Source organism: Setaria viridis, chromosome 5 (assembly GCF_005286985.2).
Source record: "Setaria viridis chromosome 5, Setaria_viridis_v4.0, whole genome shotgun sequence".
NCBI lineage: Eukaryota > Viridiplantae > Streptophyta > Magnoliopsida > Poales > Poaceae > Setaria > Setaria viridis.
In genome coordinates, this window is record NC_048267.2 from 23,596,631 (window position 1) to 23,612,923 (window position 16,293).

General features: G+C 44.7%; 2 pseudogenes; both read left to right on the top strand.

Annotated features, from left to right (window-relative positions):
* The first annotated feature begins 3,442 nt into the window (after nucleotides 1-3,442).
* Nucleotides 3,443-4,441, top strand: LOC117855924 (L10-interacting MYB domain-containing protein-like; annotated as a pseudogene).
* A 152-nt stretch (nucleotides 4,442-4,593) lies between these two features.
* LOC140222840 (uncharacterized) lies at nucleotides 4,594-5,827 on the top strand (annotated as a pseudogene).
* The last annotated feature ends 10,466 nt before the right edge of the window (nucleotides 5,828-16,293 follow it).

The window sequence follows — 16,293 nt, forward strand, 5'->3', positions numbered from 1 at the left end:
GAAACCTCATCAGGTCGCTCTAGCTCTGTGCGGGTGGGGAGGGGAAGGTGCACGCGGCATGGCTGCGCGAATGGGGATGGTTGGCGGCGCACTGGCTGATTTCATGGAGGGATTGGAGGTGAGGAGTTGGGAGCATGAATATGGGCTTGTGGACCGAGAGGATCAGTCTACGAGGTCTACGTACACCGGGTCTACACGAACAGGTATCCTCATCATTTAACTTGAGCCATTGATTTTGAGATCTAAGGCTACAGGATCTTCTTCTTGCTCTAGTTAACGACGACGGCAAGTAGGAATGGCGGCGCCATGCAGATAATACGGACTATGGCTGGGACCTCGCCGGAGATAGCCTAAGACGAGCTACAGTTCATGAAATTTGAGGGGAATAGGCAAAACGGAATGGTAAAGAGATGGGGATCAGATCTCTGATGTCAGAAGGAGACGATAAGGCCATGAGTCGGAAGAACAATCAATCGGGTCCCACGTGAACCAGCCCTCCAGGCAGCGGTGATGAGCCCGTTGATAGTCCGTGTGTCAGAGTTGATGGGCGAGCTGCCGGCGAGGAGGGCTCTCCTCTTCACATTGTCAGATGATCGTCTCGCGGAGGAGGAGCATGTCGTAGACGCTGTCATGCTGGCGCCCTCTTGGACTATGACATCGCGGGTGTTACGGGGGCGTGGGAGGGGCGGAGGACCCAACGGTCTCGAGAGTTTTCTGGGCAGCATGCGGGCCGTCCGTCCACGCGTCGCAGTGTTTTGCGGCGCGGAGGGTTTTTTGAAGCGGGATTTGCTAATTCGACCGAAGGAAACGATCGAACGGCCAGGGTGGCGAGTTGGCAAAGCGAAGGTTGCCGCCGCTCCCTGTTGCACGAGGAAAAAGTCCCCTTGCTACGTTTCTTAAGTTGCAGAGAAGAGAATTAATCCGGCACTATTTTTTTAGTGAAAGATGACGTGTCCATTAACCTTTGTCAATCTCAAAATATATCAGCTCATCCATTATATATCATGTAGGTACAACGCGACATTGACCAATTGCATATGGGCACCATTTCTTGCCCAACCATTATGTATCGTGTTGGTACAGAGCGCCCTCGATCAGTTGCATATTGGCACCATTTGTTTGGCATATATCCATTATATATCGCGTAGGTACAACGGGTTTAGCCAACTATTATCATTCACGTGCCAAGTACAGCGGTACTATAGCTGACTAGTTGGACACGTACTCGCCTCGGTCGACGCTACTTGCTGCACAAGGCGTTGGACAAAAATAACATGAAGTCACGGTCGCCTTAATAATCTCACCGTCCGGCCGCCTCCACGGTCACGGCCGCATCGGCACCATCACACGCCATCGAACTCAACGAAGTATGGGCGCTCCTTCCACACGACGGCGTGTGCTTCGGCCCGAGATCCTTCATCATTTCAATTCAAGTCTTCCTCGCTCAAGCAAATAAGTAGCTTAAACTCATGAAAAACGATCACGAAATCCTTGTCCCGTCTAGAGCATTCTCCCCCTCCCCGGCGCCGGCGGTGCACGCCAAAATCATGGCAGTAAACTGAGTCCTTTTTCTTCGTTTTCTTTTCACAAAAGTAACTGTGTAGTAGATCTAGGGACCTAAGCATGACCCACTAATTCGCTGACCCATGTTTTACGGTCCTGTTTGGCACAGTTCCACTCCACAACTCCAGCGACTCCAGCAAAAAAAATAGCCAAACACCCCAACTCCAAAACTCCATGGAGCTGCCAACTCCATGGAGCTATGGTACAAATGGGGTGGAGTTTTGGAGCAGCTCTTTTGCTGCTCCAAAACCCCCTCTTTTGAACCTCCTCGTGGAGTTGGTGGGTAATTACCCACCACTGCCACTGATTACACAAAAATAACGTTTCATCTATTTGCCTCTTTCTTTCCATTCTCCCATGCGCCTTTGTTTCTTTCCGTTCTCCCGTGACTTCACCCGCCCGCACGTGTACCTGCGCCGGCAGCTAGCCTCGCCGCCGTCGTAGCCCCTGCCGGCGGCCCGAGACAGCCGGCCGAGCCCTGCTTAGCCCCACCACCGCCGCAGGCCGGCCGAGCCCCGCCGCAAGGCGCCCTTGGCCCGACGCCGGTCCGCCCGCCCGCCTAGCCCCGCCGCCAGGCGCCCCTAGGCCCGTCGGCGGCCGGAGCGCCCCGCCGCCGGCCTTCGCGCCCCCCTGCCGAGCCCCGCAGCCGGCCTTCGCGCCCCCCTGCCGAGGCCCGCCGTCGGCCTTCGCGCCGCTCCGCCGAGGCCCGCCGCCGGCCTTCGCGTCCCTCCGCCGAAGCCCCTCCGCCGGCCGCTGCGCCCCGAGGCCGCCCGTCTCGCCCCGCTGCCGAAGGCCGCCGCCGGCCACAACGCCCCACTGCCGGTTCGCCCCGCCGCCGAAGATCCCCGCTGAAGGTATGGTTTGTGCAAGTGTGACCTTTTAGATCTTTCTTGTTCTACACTAATTTCTTATTCTACACTAATGACACTGCCAGTTGAAACTCTGGTGGAAACAAACCACTTCCTCCGGCTAAAACAAAGAAAATTTAAATAATGGTGCAAAATCTTAGATTTCTGGCGAAAGCGCATACTTTTTTATTCAATTGTGACCAACCAAAAGTGGTGAACAGATTGCTCGTTACCCTAAACTCGAAAGCCATAGCACGGTACTCGAAAGTCGTAGCAACAACCACGGGCCTCTGGTGTTCCTGATCTATTTTTTTGAAGTAAAATCAGAGGATTAGGTGTGATTGTACATGTACATGTAAAAGCTGGTTTGCATGCGGATGATCTATTTTGTAAGTGACCTGTTTTGAGGTGAACCAATGCCTAAATCAATCAAAATCTTTTTGTCATCAAGTACTAATGCTTAAGCTGATTGCATGCGGATGTCTTCTTGAACACTAGTTTGCATACCTAAGTACAAAGTAATACATAATTACGCACACTAGTTCAACACATGAGCGCTGTCAAAAACAAACCGGTTCAACTTGAACTCAAGTGCTAAGGTGTTACTAGGTGGTCAAACCCTAAGCCCTGGCCACTCCTTCCTATATTGAGATCTTTCTTCAGAGTTCGGATTATTTTTTTTACTTTGGAGGAACTTTTTCAGAATAAATAGTGAAGATTCATGAGTTGTTGATTTACCTAAATTTTCTGTAGGTTGATGGTCTGCGGGAGCACGTGAAGGAAAGTGGACTTGCAAAAAAAATCGAGCTCGTTATCACTTCCCCTTTGGTGAGGTATATTCTCATCTTAATATATTTGTGTGCACTTGTAATGTTCTGGGTGCATTGATTGATAGGCTTCATAATGTTTGGGAAATTGATATGCGCAATCTCGAGTGCTGTGTGTGTATGAAATTGATATACTCTATTGTTGTGTGTGTATGAAATTGATATACTCGAGGTATTCTAATATGAAATTTGTGAGTTCAATAGATGCCTGAAATTGATTGGAATTCGGAGAACACTCAAGTGCTGTGTGTGTTGTTTGCCGAACAAGTTGAAAAAGGAAATCGGCCAAACACACACTTGAATGCACTTGGTTATGCTGAGGTTGAGAAAGGGTTCAAGGAAAGGACTGGAATTGTGGCTACCAAGAGTCAGATCAAGAACAAATGGGACAAGTTGAAGGAAGATTTCAAGGCATGGAAGAAACTAATGCTAAGGCAAACAGGGACTGGTTGGGATCCTATAAAGAAGATTATTGCTATGGATGATGAATGGTGGAAAAAAGCTAGAGCTGTAAGTTGGTTAAAAAATTTTCCTATATTTTTTTCCATATGTCAAACCTGTTGGTAATACTTATAATAATATTATGTGCTTATTTCAGGACATTCTGGGTTGTGGCAAGTTCAAAAAGAAGGGCCTTGAGAATGAAGATGAATTAGCCAAGTGTTTTGCTGACATTACTACTATTGGTATTGATCATTGGTCTCCTCGTGTTGTGAATGTTGAAGCAACCGAAAATGTTGATGTGACACAAGATGAGGCAACCAATTTTGAGCCAGAAGGTGATGATTTCATTCCTGAAACACAAGAGGAGGATATTGGTATTTCTCCTTCACCTCCGAGTGGCAAGAGACTGGCAAGGCCTGTTGACAGGAGTGGTAAAAAAGCGAAGTCTTGAAATGCACTCCTAATTCAAGAAGCAGTAACAAGTATGGTGAGTTCAGCCAATGAATATGTTTCGAAGAGACATGGAAAATATTCTATTGAGGAAGTAATGGAGGTTGTGATTGCTTGTGGGGCCGGTTATGATAGCAATGAACATTACATGGCGTCTGAACTATTTGTGAAGAAGGAGCAAAGGGAGATGTTCATGACCTTGCCTACTAATGAGATTAGGTTCAATTGGCTTAGAAGGAAGTACAATGATAAATATGAAAAGTAGAAATTGACTTAGTGAGAGTGATGTCATTTGTGTATGCTACTATTTTATTTTTGTCGCATGTGTGGTACATTTTATTTTATTGTATTTTATTTATGTATGACAGTTGTATCTTACATTTCATTTATGTCAATGTTCACAGATGTCTTCAAGTGAGTCTGATGAATCTAGTGATTCTGATGATGAATATTTTTTTAAAATGGTTGAGAGCTGTGGTAAGCTAGCACAAAGATATCATGACAAATATATGGATAAGGCACCACCGAGATTTATGTTTTCACAACAAAGTGGAATGGGTTGGCTGATGGAGACGGTAAACACTCCAGGGGAGTGCCATCGAATGCTTCGGATGAATGAGGTTATTTTTCAGGATCTTCATGATGTGTTGGTTGAGAGGTACGGATTAAAACCATCGAAGCACGTGAATACTCATGAAATATTGGCCATTTTCCTATTCACATGTGGTGGGTGTGAGTCAAATAGAAGAGGACAAAATAAGTTCAAACACTCAGGTGAAACCATTAGTAGAAAATTTCATGAAGTTCTAAATTGTGTGGTTGCCATGGCACAAGATTTCTTGAGACCAACAGATCCTAATTTTCGCAATGTGCACAAGAGGATTAGGAATGGCAAGAGACCATACCCACACTTTCAGGATTGCATTGGTGCACTTGATGGAACCCATATTCGTGTGTATTTATCACCTGAAGAATAAGTGAGATATATTGGTAAGACTGGAATTGCAACTCAAAATGTACTTGCCGTTTGTGATTTTGATATGCGCTTCACCTATGTGGCTGCGGGTCAACTGGGTTCTTTGCATGACACTATTGTATTGTACCATGCATTGGAAGCAGATGTAAATGTCTTCCCACATCCTCCTCAAGGTAAAGATTTTTTCTTATGTTCCTTTTTATATTTGTATGCACAAACTTATCTTATTTTACATATGTGTAGGCAAGTACTATGTTGTAGATGCGGGCTATCCTAATCGTCCGGGGTATCTGGCTCCATACAAGGGTGAAAGGTACCACTTACCCAAGTGGCATCGAAGTATGGAACCAAATACTCCAAAAGAGAACTTCAACCGTATACACTCATCTGTTCGTAATGTTATTGAGCGGTCATTTGGAGTATTAAAAATGAAATGGCAAATCCTTTACAAGATGCCCGGTTATTTCATGGTCACACAAAAGAAGATTGTTGCTGCTACTATGGTTCTACACAATTTCATACGTGAACATGCTAGCGTTGATGTGGACTTTGCTAATTTTGATAGAGATCCTACCTACATGCCTACTATTCCGGAAAGATACAACAAGTATGCCGTGTCTCAACATGCCTCCGATGGATCAACTTCAGAATCAAGCTTTGTGACTATGGACACCTTTCATGATAGTATGGCTACATCAATTGCCCTAACATGGAATTAGTGCAATGATTATTGTAACGACCTTAATTTGGAACTATGAATTTATTTCGAAATTTTAAATTTTTGGAACATGTAATTTATTATTATTTTGGACTTCAATGCATGTACTTTCATTTTATATTTGTGATAAGTAGTTCAAGTCGAACCAGGGGCAAGAAAGGCAATCTACCCTCAAACTCCTCTTTTTTGGAGCTAGGGACACCCTCCCAGCCAAACACCCTCACCAGACAGCTCCAACTCCACCCAGAGCTGGCTCCACCTGGAGTTCTGGAGTGGAGCAGCTCCACCCAGAGTTGGAGTCATGCCAAACAGGGCCTACATATGGAGCTCTGATATTATAGTTAATCGTACGTACCCATGCATTTATTCATTTGTCCTGTACGGCTCACTCTTTACTCCGTGAGTCCTTTTTCTTTTTATTTCCACATCCATTGTGGAGCATTGGCAACAAGGCTGAGCTAGTGATGGGTTGGGCTAGGAAGCAGCATCCTGATGATGTGTGCCAAATGAGAGCGCTCTCCACCCCTGTCGCACCTCCCTCGGAGCCCTCTCGAGCTCTACCTCTGCTTCACCATGTTCGTGCTTAGCTCTGCTCCCTCCGGCCATGGATCTCTCTTCTCTAGATATTCACCCTGGTAGGGATTTTAGTTCCAGAGTATGGGATCTCCACCACGTCTCTGTAAGTAATGATGGAACCCCAAATACCAAGAAATTTTTTCTGTTGGCTTAATTCAGTCGTTTCAGATTTAGGCTTTCTGAGGAAGCAGTTGAACTTTGCCTCCATTCTATACTTGGAGGTACTCCCAAAAACTTGTGCACTAGCTCGATGAGCAGATTTTTCATTTTGCTGTCTCCTGTAAGCAAGTGGGTCTTCTTGTTCTTCATTTGCGCTCTTTTGCCTGTGACTTGTTCAGATTCTCCTTCCATCTCTGCAATGACTCTTGCTTTTAAAATACTCTGGCTTTCACCAAAGTGGATTCTGGTCCTTCTTTCGATTAGAATCGTGTTGGTGCCAAGAACTCCAAAAGGGCAAATCTTTGCTATGTGAATGTCATACGGTTGAACAAATGCCCTCTCACTGGAGCAAATGCTAAACCTTTAGGGGCATCTCCCAATAGTGGATTTGGTTCTTCATCTGGTTCTGGTACTTCATCTAGGCTTCATCATAGTTCATCGGATGGGATCTATCCCTTTCATTTCAAAACTTCGGTCTTCCAGAGATTGGTTTCTCCACGAAAATCAGTGTTTGATCGTCTAATGTTTCCTCCCAACAATGCAACCCGAATTTTTCAAAATTCAAACTCTCAGCAAGCTGTCCCGACTACAAGGTCAAAAGGCCCACTTTCCTCGCAACTCAATACTGTTGAAGGTGGTCACATTTACTGCAAAAGGTGTTTATCTTCTAACCACACCCGGTTTTCATGCAGTAATCAGATTAAATGTTGCCAATGCAAGCGTGAAGGTCATATTATGAAGGCCTACCCATAGTTACACAGTCATCAAGGTAACTCTAGAGCGCCACGCCATTCTTTCACTGGCTCCTTTTCATTGGAAGGTAATACACACAATTGAAATGAAAATTGTTGGGCTTCTTGGTTTAAGGCAAAGGGCTCGCTGATGGATGGACCTAGCTCAAGTGGGCCGCCACATTTCTCCTCTCTTCAGGAATTTGGTCAAGTGGTTTTAGGCCTCAAGGCCACCGATGTGACCCCTGCCTCTTCGCCTTCCTCAACCCCCTAGCTAGAGCAAGAAAACCACACTCACGAAGGAAACACCAGTGATACAGTTGAGGTGATCGCTGGGGAACCTTGTTCCTCCACGGCAAAAATGGTGTTCCTCGACATTGATCCTGCACCTATGATGCTGCTAGGCTTCTCGCGCGTTTTGGTGGAAGGAAGGGAACCCTTCATTCGTATGGTGACGCCAAGGGCAAGACCAAGCAATGAAGACCTCGCCATTGTCACTGTTTCTCAACTTCCCCCGGGTGAGATTCCTTTTGTTGAGCTCAAAAACTCTATTCTTGACTTGTTGGTTGATCAATATGGGCTGCAAGTTAGAGACATTCAAAGATGTCCTTTCGGTCATGGTCAGGCTTATGTTAGGCTAGCAAGGATTTCATATAGAGATGGTCTGGTTTTCCATAGCTCTCATATGCACCATGGTCTGAGATTTGATTTTGTCAATCACAATAGAGGTGCCAATGCGAGGAGAGTCAATTTCAACAGAGAGTGCTAGTTGATGCTTATTGGTTATCCCCTAGATTAGCATTCAAATGAGGAAATTGGGGATACCATCAAGTTTTTTGGTAGGCTGCTATTCTGGCAAAGAGATAATGCGCTGGCTAGAATTATCATCAAGGCTAGAGTCACAAATTTGGTGGATATACCTCACTACATTGTTATCTATGAAGGAGATGATTTTGAGGGAGTGTCCGTAACTGTCCAGTGTGAAATACTTCAGCAGCATATGATGGGTGGTTTGCTACAGGATGAAGACATTCCTCCCGGAGGACCACATGACAATTTCAACTTCCCAGGTTTGAGGCTTGGGCAACCTGGTCTTCAGCATGGTCACCCTGAAGCATGGCCCCAGCCTCAACCACTGGATCCTACACCTGTCGATGATTTGCATCAGAATAACATCCCTGACCTTAATATTGACCCAATGGTACTGGACAACAATGACAACAATCCCCAACAAGAGGAGATCATACCTAATGACTTGGAAATTGAGTAGGAGAATATTCAAGAGCTGCCTGTAGAAGACAATCCTCTAGTTAGCTTCTCCCTGCAACAAGGATCCTTTGTCAATTCCTCATCAGTTAATATGGAAGCTCCTATGAATAATGCTGGTTCACCATTTACCCTACCTGTACAAGAACAACCTGTTGAAGACCTTATGCTAGATATTGTGCTTGGTTTATAGGTTCCTGCACCTAATTTCATTGCTCTTGAAGTACAACTGGAGGATCTTGTACATGATGAATATAGTAGGCCATGAGATCATAAATCACCAACTATCACCCCTACACATTGCGCAGGAAGAAGAGTTAGTGCTTGATCTGTAGGCTCCTGTCCCTAATTTAATTGCTCCTGATGTTCAGCTAGAGGGCCTGGCACAGGAGGCCCACATAGTAGTTCCGAAGATTATGAATCACCAACTAGTACCTCTACATATTGCTCAGGAAGAAGGGCATGTGCAAGAGCCTCATAATGAACCAGCAATCAACCTAAATATGAACATAAATGTGGGTCTCTCCAGGATTTTGGGCCAACCTGCTCTGGACCCAAGACTCAATGATTTTTTTGGGAAAATGGTACAACCCAGCAAGCCTCACCCAGACTTATATAGACTCTAGGCAAAGTTCTTTTCCCCTATTGGATGTCTTGAACATGTGGTGGAAATTCCAAAAGATTGGGCCTCTTTCTTCATAGTGATGTTGCTGTCTCCTAGAAAATTTGAATGGGCAAAATCTTTCCTTTCCTCCAAAGCATGGAAGCTTATACTCACTTGTAATGATAGGGGGTCGATGATGTCCTTTGCCATTCTAGCTTCCTGCCTTAAAATGCAGATCCTGAATTCCTATGAATGAAAATAATGAGCAGAATGAGAATGGGCCTCCTATCACTGCTGCTCCCAACACCCCTTCTAATTCAGTGGGTAGTTTTGATCCACTAGTGGAAACCAGTAGCGGGAGAAGTTTAAGGCTGAGGGTGAGAAATGATGGTTTCAAACAAGACAGCTGCACCAAGAAGGATTGCTTTGCTTGCTCGACTTCACCACCTGGCCTTTCTATAAAGGCAATCAAGAAAATTGGAGAGTCTGCATGCATGATTGCCCCAAGGACTTTTTTTAATGATACTCTGCGTTCCAAATTGAAGACTGGCAAGACTATAGGAGAGAAGAAGACCTCCAAGAAAACAACCTCTAGCAAGACTACCTCAAGCAAGCTGGAGATGAGGAAAACGAAGAAAGCAGATCAAGATCATGATGAACCAAGCAAGAAGTCCAAGAACTAAGGAGAAGATCAAGCTCCTTCCTTTTGGCAGCCTTCATCTTAGGCTAGGATGGCTTTTGTTTCTTTTTAAATCCAATTGCAGCTCAGTCTGCCTTTACTTTACTGGTTGTCTAAGAACAACCTCTGGTTTCTCCTGCCTATGCTGCTCTTTATGGTTTCTTTCTAGTTGGATTCCTTGGGCTCTGATGGTAAACTCATTTTATGCTAGCAATCATATTGGAATATGTCCTCCTTTATATGATGCTTCTGTCCCCATTTGGCTTCTTCTGGCAAGCTGTGCATGTAAGAATCTAGACAGCTCTCTTAACTTTCTTCTAAAATGAATAGATCATATCCTAAAGAGCCTGGCTAATCTTAAGTTGGAATATCAGAGGAATCAACTCTAAAGGGAAGTGGGATGCTATTAAAAGTAAAATTGTAGAATCCAAGTGTGATATTGTTTGCCTGCAGGAAACAAAAAGAGAATTCTTTGATGCGCAATACCTTAAAAATTTCTATCCTCCCCAACTAGATAATTCTGAATTCCTACCCTTTGCTGGTGCCTCCAGTGCAAGCCTCATTGTGTGGAATGGTTAAAAGTTCTGTGGCAATCTAATCTTCTAGAATACTTTTGCACAATCTGTTGAATTTCAGTGCAAGCTCTTAGGTGAAATCTGGATCCTAACCAACATATGCACCTCGCCCCCTGAAGGGAAAGTAGAATTCATGAATTGGTTTAAAGAGATAGAAATGGCTGAAGATATAAAATGGTTAATTGTTGGGGATTTCAACCAGATCAGATCACCTGAAAATAGAATCAAACTAGGAGGGAATTTATAGGAAATGTTTGCTTTCAATGAAGCCATTAGCAAACTCTACATGGTGGAACTGCCTCTAAAAGGATGCAACTATACTTGGACAAACAAGCAGTCAACTCCCCTCCTAGAAAGGCTAGATTGGTTCTTCACCTCAAATGCTTGGACTACCATCATGCATAATATTGTGGTCTCTGCTCTCTCTAGGGATACATCTGATCACACCCCATGTCTCATATCTGCCACCACAAGTATTCCAAGACCACAGTTATTTAGATTCGAAAATTACTGACTAGCACATGAAAACTTTCAGGTTGTACTAAACCATGGTTGGAACATTTCTATCACTAATTCTGACAAAGCTATGAAAATTAGTGCCAAGTTCAAAAATTTGAGAAGAGTTTTCAAAGCATGGAAGAACCAGCTGCCAAACCTAGCCAAAACCATACAAAACTGCAAGGAGGTAATTGCCTTTCTGGATACATTGGAGGAAACTAGAGACCTTACTCTGGAGGAATGGAACTTTAGATCAATCATCCAGGGCCAATTATAGTCTCTTCTACATCAGTAAAGGGAAACAGTGAAATGGGTCAAATTTGGAGATGAATGCCTTGAATTCTTTCATGCAAATGCCTCCATTAAGCATAGAAAGAATACAAAAACTATGTTAAGGGATGATTCTGGACAGGAACACTATGATCATGAGACTAAAGCTCAACTACTTTGGAATGCTTTTAGAGACTTGGAACTCTAAGTACTCCCAGATGTTTCTTGATTTAGGTTCCCTCCTGGACCCTGTAACCGATTTAGATTGGCTGGAAATCTCCTTCTCTATGGAGGAAATTGAGAACATTATTGCTGATCTGCCTAACCATAAATCCTCTGGTTCTGATGGATTTAATGGTGAGTTCCTTAAAAAAATGCTAGCCCTTAATTGCACAAGAATTTTATGATCTATGTGAGGGGGTTTTTGAAGGAAACATCTGCCTCAAAAGTATAAATGGGTCTTTCATCACCTTGGTTCCTAAGATAGACTGTCCAATTTCAGCTGGGGATTTTAGGCTCATTTCTCTGATAAACTCATTCGTAAAACTTATCACTAAGCTCCTGGCAGAAAGACTTCAATCTATAATTAGAATATTAATTCAAAAGAATCAATATGGCTTCATCAAAACCAAAACCAACCATTACAGCTTAACATGGGCTTTTGAGTATTTGCACCTCTCCAAAAGTTTGAAGAAGGAAATGATCCTTTTGAAAATGGATTTTGAAAAGGCCTTTGACAAAATAGAGCACCAAGCAATACTGGAAGTTTTGGCCAGAAAAAGCTTTGGAGATAAGTGGGTTGGGTGGATCAGGGACTTCCTTTCAACTAGAACTTCATCTATTCTGTTAAATGGTGTGCCAGGGAAAACAATTCATTACAAGAGAGTACTGAGATAAGGTGATCCCTTATCACCTCTGTTGTTTGTTCTAGCATCTGATCTCCTTAAGTCAATGGTCAACAAAGCAAAGAATGATGGATTACTCACTCCCCATGGGAGCTGGAACTGATTTCCAAATTGTGCAATATGCAGACGACACATTAATCATTATGGAAGCATGTCCCCAGCAGCTCCTAGTCCTCAAAAGTCTGTTAAACTCTTTTGCTAAATCAATTGGCCTAAAAGTGAACTATAGCAAAACAGTGATGGTTCCAATCAATCTATCCAATGCGACACTAGAGACACTCGCCAATAGTTTTGGCTGTCAGAAAGGAAGCTTATCTTTTACCTATTTGGGTTTACCCCTTGGAACCACAAAGCCCAAAATAGAAGACTTTTACCACTGGTTCATGTCGGCCATACATCTATGGGCTCACCGGAAGGTTTGGACAGTCCTACAATATGGGACTTACACCGAGACGTGTCATACATGGAGACTACGGTGCAGGATGGCGTGGTCTACGTGGAGGACAAGAACTAGTTGAGGATTAGGAAACTACTGGTAGCAATTAGAGTAGCACTCTCTAGTCGAATCTGACTAGTATTCTTGTAAACAACCGACCTGTAACCCTGCCTCCGGCAATATAAGATGAGGCAGGGACCCCCTCCAAGTAAATTTAATCAATACAATACAACCAATACACAGGACGTAGGGTATTACGCGACATAAGTGGCCCAAACCTATCTAAATCATGTGTTCGAGTTCACCATCGAGTTCCTGATCTTAGCGAGCCCCACGCATAAAACACTACCTCGGGTACCCTCTCGGTAGGTTGGCGGATCTAAACACCAACAACTGACGCGCCAGGTAGGGGCTCTCACAGAGAATCCATGGGCGAACTCGGTGGCTCAAGTCATCATCAAGCCCACCATCATGTTCGAAGTGAGCGCGACATTCATCTTCGGCTCCTGGGTCTGTGTCGCAGATAGCGTTGGAAACTTCTATCACCAAATCACGCTGGCCACGGAGGAGAAGCAGTACGACATCTGTTGGAGGTATGCCCTAGAGGCAATCATAGAGATGATGATATTCCATTTGTATCCATGATTTATGTTGTGTTCCTTGAATATTCATTAAAGGCTACTTGAATTGATTTGCAATTATGTGAATTGTGTGTGAAACTCTTTTACTTGTATGGTTATTCTAAAGTTGTCCCTAGTTGGAGTTCATGTGAGGACACACATGAATATTAGACTAGCACATGTATTAGTTGATGACTATGTTTCACAAGTCATGGACATGGAGATGTTGAACTAATAATGTGGGCACATGTGGAGACATGTGCTAGGACTGACCCAACACGAGAAGTAGTTCTCTCTTTAAACAACATATACGCTTTGTCCTTAGACCTGAGATTGTCGCATGTATTCAAGATGTGGATCGACCTACTTAGGGGCTATCAAACGCTACGCCGTAACAGGGTAGTTATAAAGGTAGCTTTCGGGTTTGTCAAGAAGCATGCTATGAGACATGGTCAATCAAGATGGGATTTGCCCCTCTCTGATTGAGAGTGATATCTCTGGGCCCCTCGAGTGATCGGATCCAAAAATGCATGGCCATGCTACGTACGGTTAAGAGTTAACCTACAAAGGGATTCCGAATCACAGGATCGAGAAAGAGCGGTCGGCTTGAAGCTAGACCAAATATCGTGAGGCAAAGGGAATAGCATGTATATAATGTTGTGATGGTTCGTCTGATATGATCTTCGTGCGCATATAGGAGTTGGATGCACCTAATCCTACCACGGCAGTAGCGCCAGACCAAATCGCAATGAGGGTGGAAGAACAAGTCGAAACGAAGTACCAAGAATCGAGAACCCCAGACCAAGCCAGCACAAGGTAGAAAGTAGTCGGGGGAACCCTTGGGAGGCCATGGCCACCATGGGCCCCACCTATAGCTTGAACGCCCAGTACATGACCACCGTCAGAAGCTCAACAACAACCGCGACGCTCATGACATCATCGAAGGGTGCCACCACGAACACGAGCAAGAAGTTGAGTACTCGGGAGAAGACTCTGATGGGTTTCCCGCCTTCTCAAAATGAGTACGAAAGACGGTTCTACCCGACAAGTTCAAACCTATGGGTATTACCAAGTACGACAGCAAGCAACATCCAGTCCAATGGCTGAGATGCTACTCACTGTCAGTCCAGGCAGCGGGAGGAAATGATGACACCAAAGTTATCTACTTCCCCATTTGCATGGAGGCAGGGCCACTCACATGGCTCGAATCCCTAAGAAGGAACTCCATCGACACATGGAGTCAACTTAAAGCGGCATTTACAAACAACTTCGCAGGGGCAATGCAGCATCCTGGCAACAGGATCGACTTGTCTCAAATCAAACAGCAACAAGGCGAGATCCTACGTAGTTATCTACGCCGTTTTTGGACAAGAATGCCACTATCATGGACATCACGGAGTGGAACGCCATAGATTGCTTCCAGAACAGTCTTTATGATCGTCGGATGTTCCAAGATTTTGGCAAGAGACGCCCTGAAGATATCAAATCTCTCAAGATTATGATACAAGCCTGGGCAGACAAAGAAGACAAAACGATCGAGTGGTTCGAGTCTAGTTGTAATAGAGGCTGAACAACAACAATCAAAGTAATGCCCAACGCAACGACAAGAACTGTAATGATCGACACAACAATGACAACTGAGGTAACTACTCGGGGGGTAAAAATTGCAAGAGGAAGTCAGACAATAGTATCACGGTGATGTCCTAGTCCTCCAAGAAAAGTGGTGGAAATCAAGAAAGGACTCCGTTCATGGAGCTCCTGAAAAAGTAGTGCCCATGGCACCCACACTCTAAACACTCTGCGATGGATTGCTATAGCTTTCGTAGAGTCATGAAAGATCTGCTAGAACCTTCTAGAGCAAAGGATAAGGGCAAGGCCAAAGAATACGAAGATGATAACGACAATGGCAAGTTCCAAAACCCATCCAACATCGTCAACGTCATCTTTGGTGGCACACTGGGTACTGCCACAAAGGGGTCCCATAAACTAGCCCTTCAGGAGATCATGTCCATTGAACCAGTGATGCCTATGTTCCTCAAGCGGTCTGAGGTGCCAATCACCTTCTTAAGGAAGGATCAGTGGACTAATTTCTCAGACCCAGGACGCTACCCTCTCATCCTATATCCAGTAGTCACAGGCTCTTGACTCACCAAGGTCCTCATCGATGGCGGTAGTGATCTCAACGTACTCTTTGCTAAGACTTTAAGGAAGATGGACCTAGACGTTACGGATATACTCACCCCGATGAACTCTCCGTTCTACGGGATTATTCCAGGCAACACCGCTGTACCCCTTGGTCAGGTGGTTTTGCCAGTTACCTTCGGGACCAAGGAACACTATCGGGCAGAGTACATCCAATTTGAGGTTGCCAATTTCAAAACGTCATACCACGCTATCCTCAGAAGACCTACACTGGCCAAATTCATGGCCATCCTGCATTATGTGTACCTAGTACTCAAAATGTCGGGACCCAAGGGAGTACTCTCCCTGTGCGAAGACTTGAAAAGATCTTACGATTGTGACACAGAAGCCGTGGAGTTGATAGCGACTACTCAAGTGCCAAACTCCATGATGCAAGACTTCGCTGCCTCCAAGAAACTATCTCCGACAAAACTCAAGATTCTAGAGAAGAAGTCGGGGGCTACCAATGTCAAGCCGGCACGTGTAGTTGACATCAAAGCCATTGACTTTGAGACTGGAGATAGCTCCAAGATCACCCTGATTGGCTTAGGGCTGGACCCCAAATAGGAAGATGCACTTGTCAGCTTCCTCCGGGCCAACCGAGCATCTTAGCACGGAAGCCATCTGATATGCCAGGAATGCCATGAGAGTTGATCGAGCACTCACTAAATGTGGATCCCAAGGCTACACCCAAACGACAATGACTACTTCAGTTCACCCAAGACAGAAGGGAAGCAATCAAAAAAGAGTTGGACAAACTATTCGCGGCTGGTTTCATAAAAGAAGTCTATCATCCAGAGTGGCTGGCCAATCCCATCTTGGTTCATAAGAAAACCAACAATGAGTGGAGGATGTGTGTCGACTACATGGACCTCAACAAGCACTGTCCAAAGGATCCCTTCAGGCTCCCTAGGATTGATCAAGTCATTGACTCGATGGCTAGATGTGCTCTGCTTTGTTTCCTTGA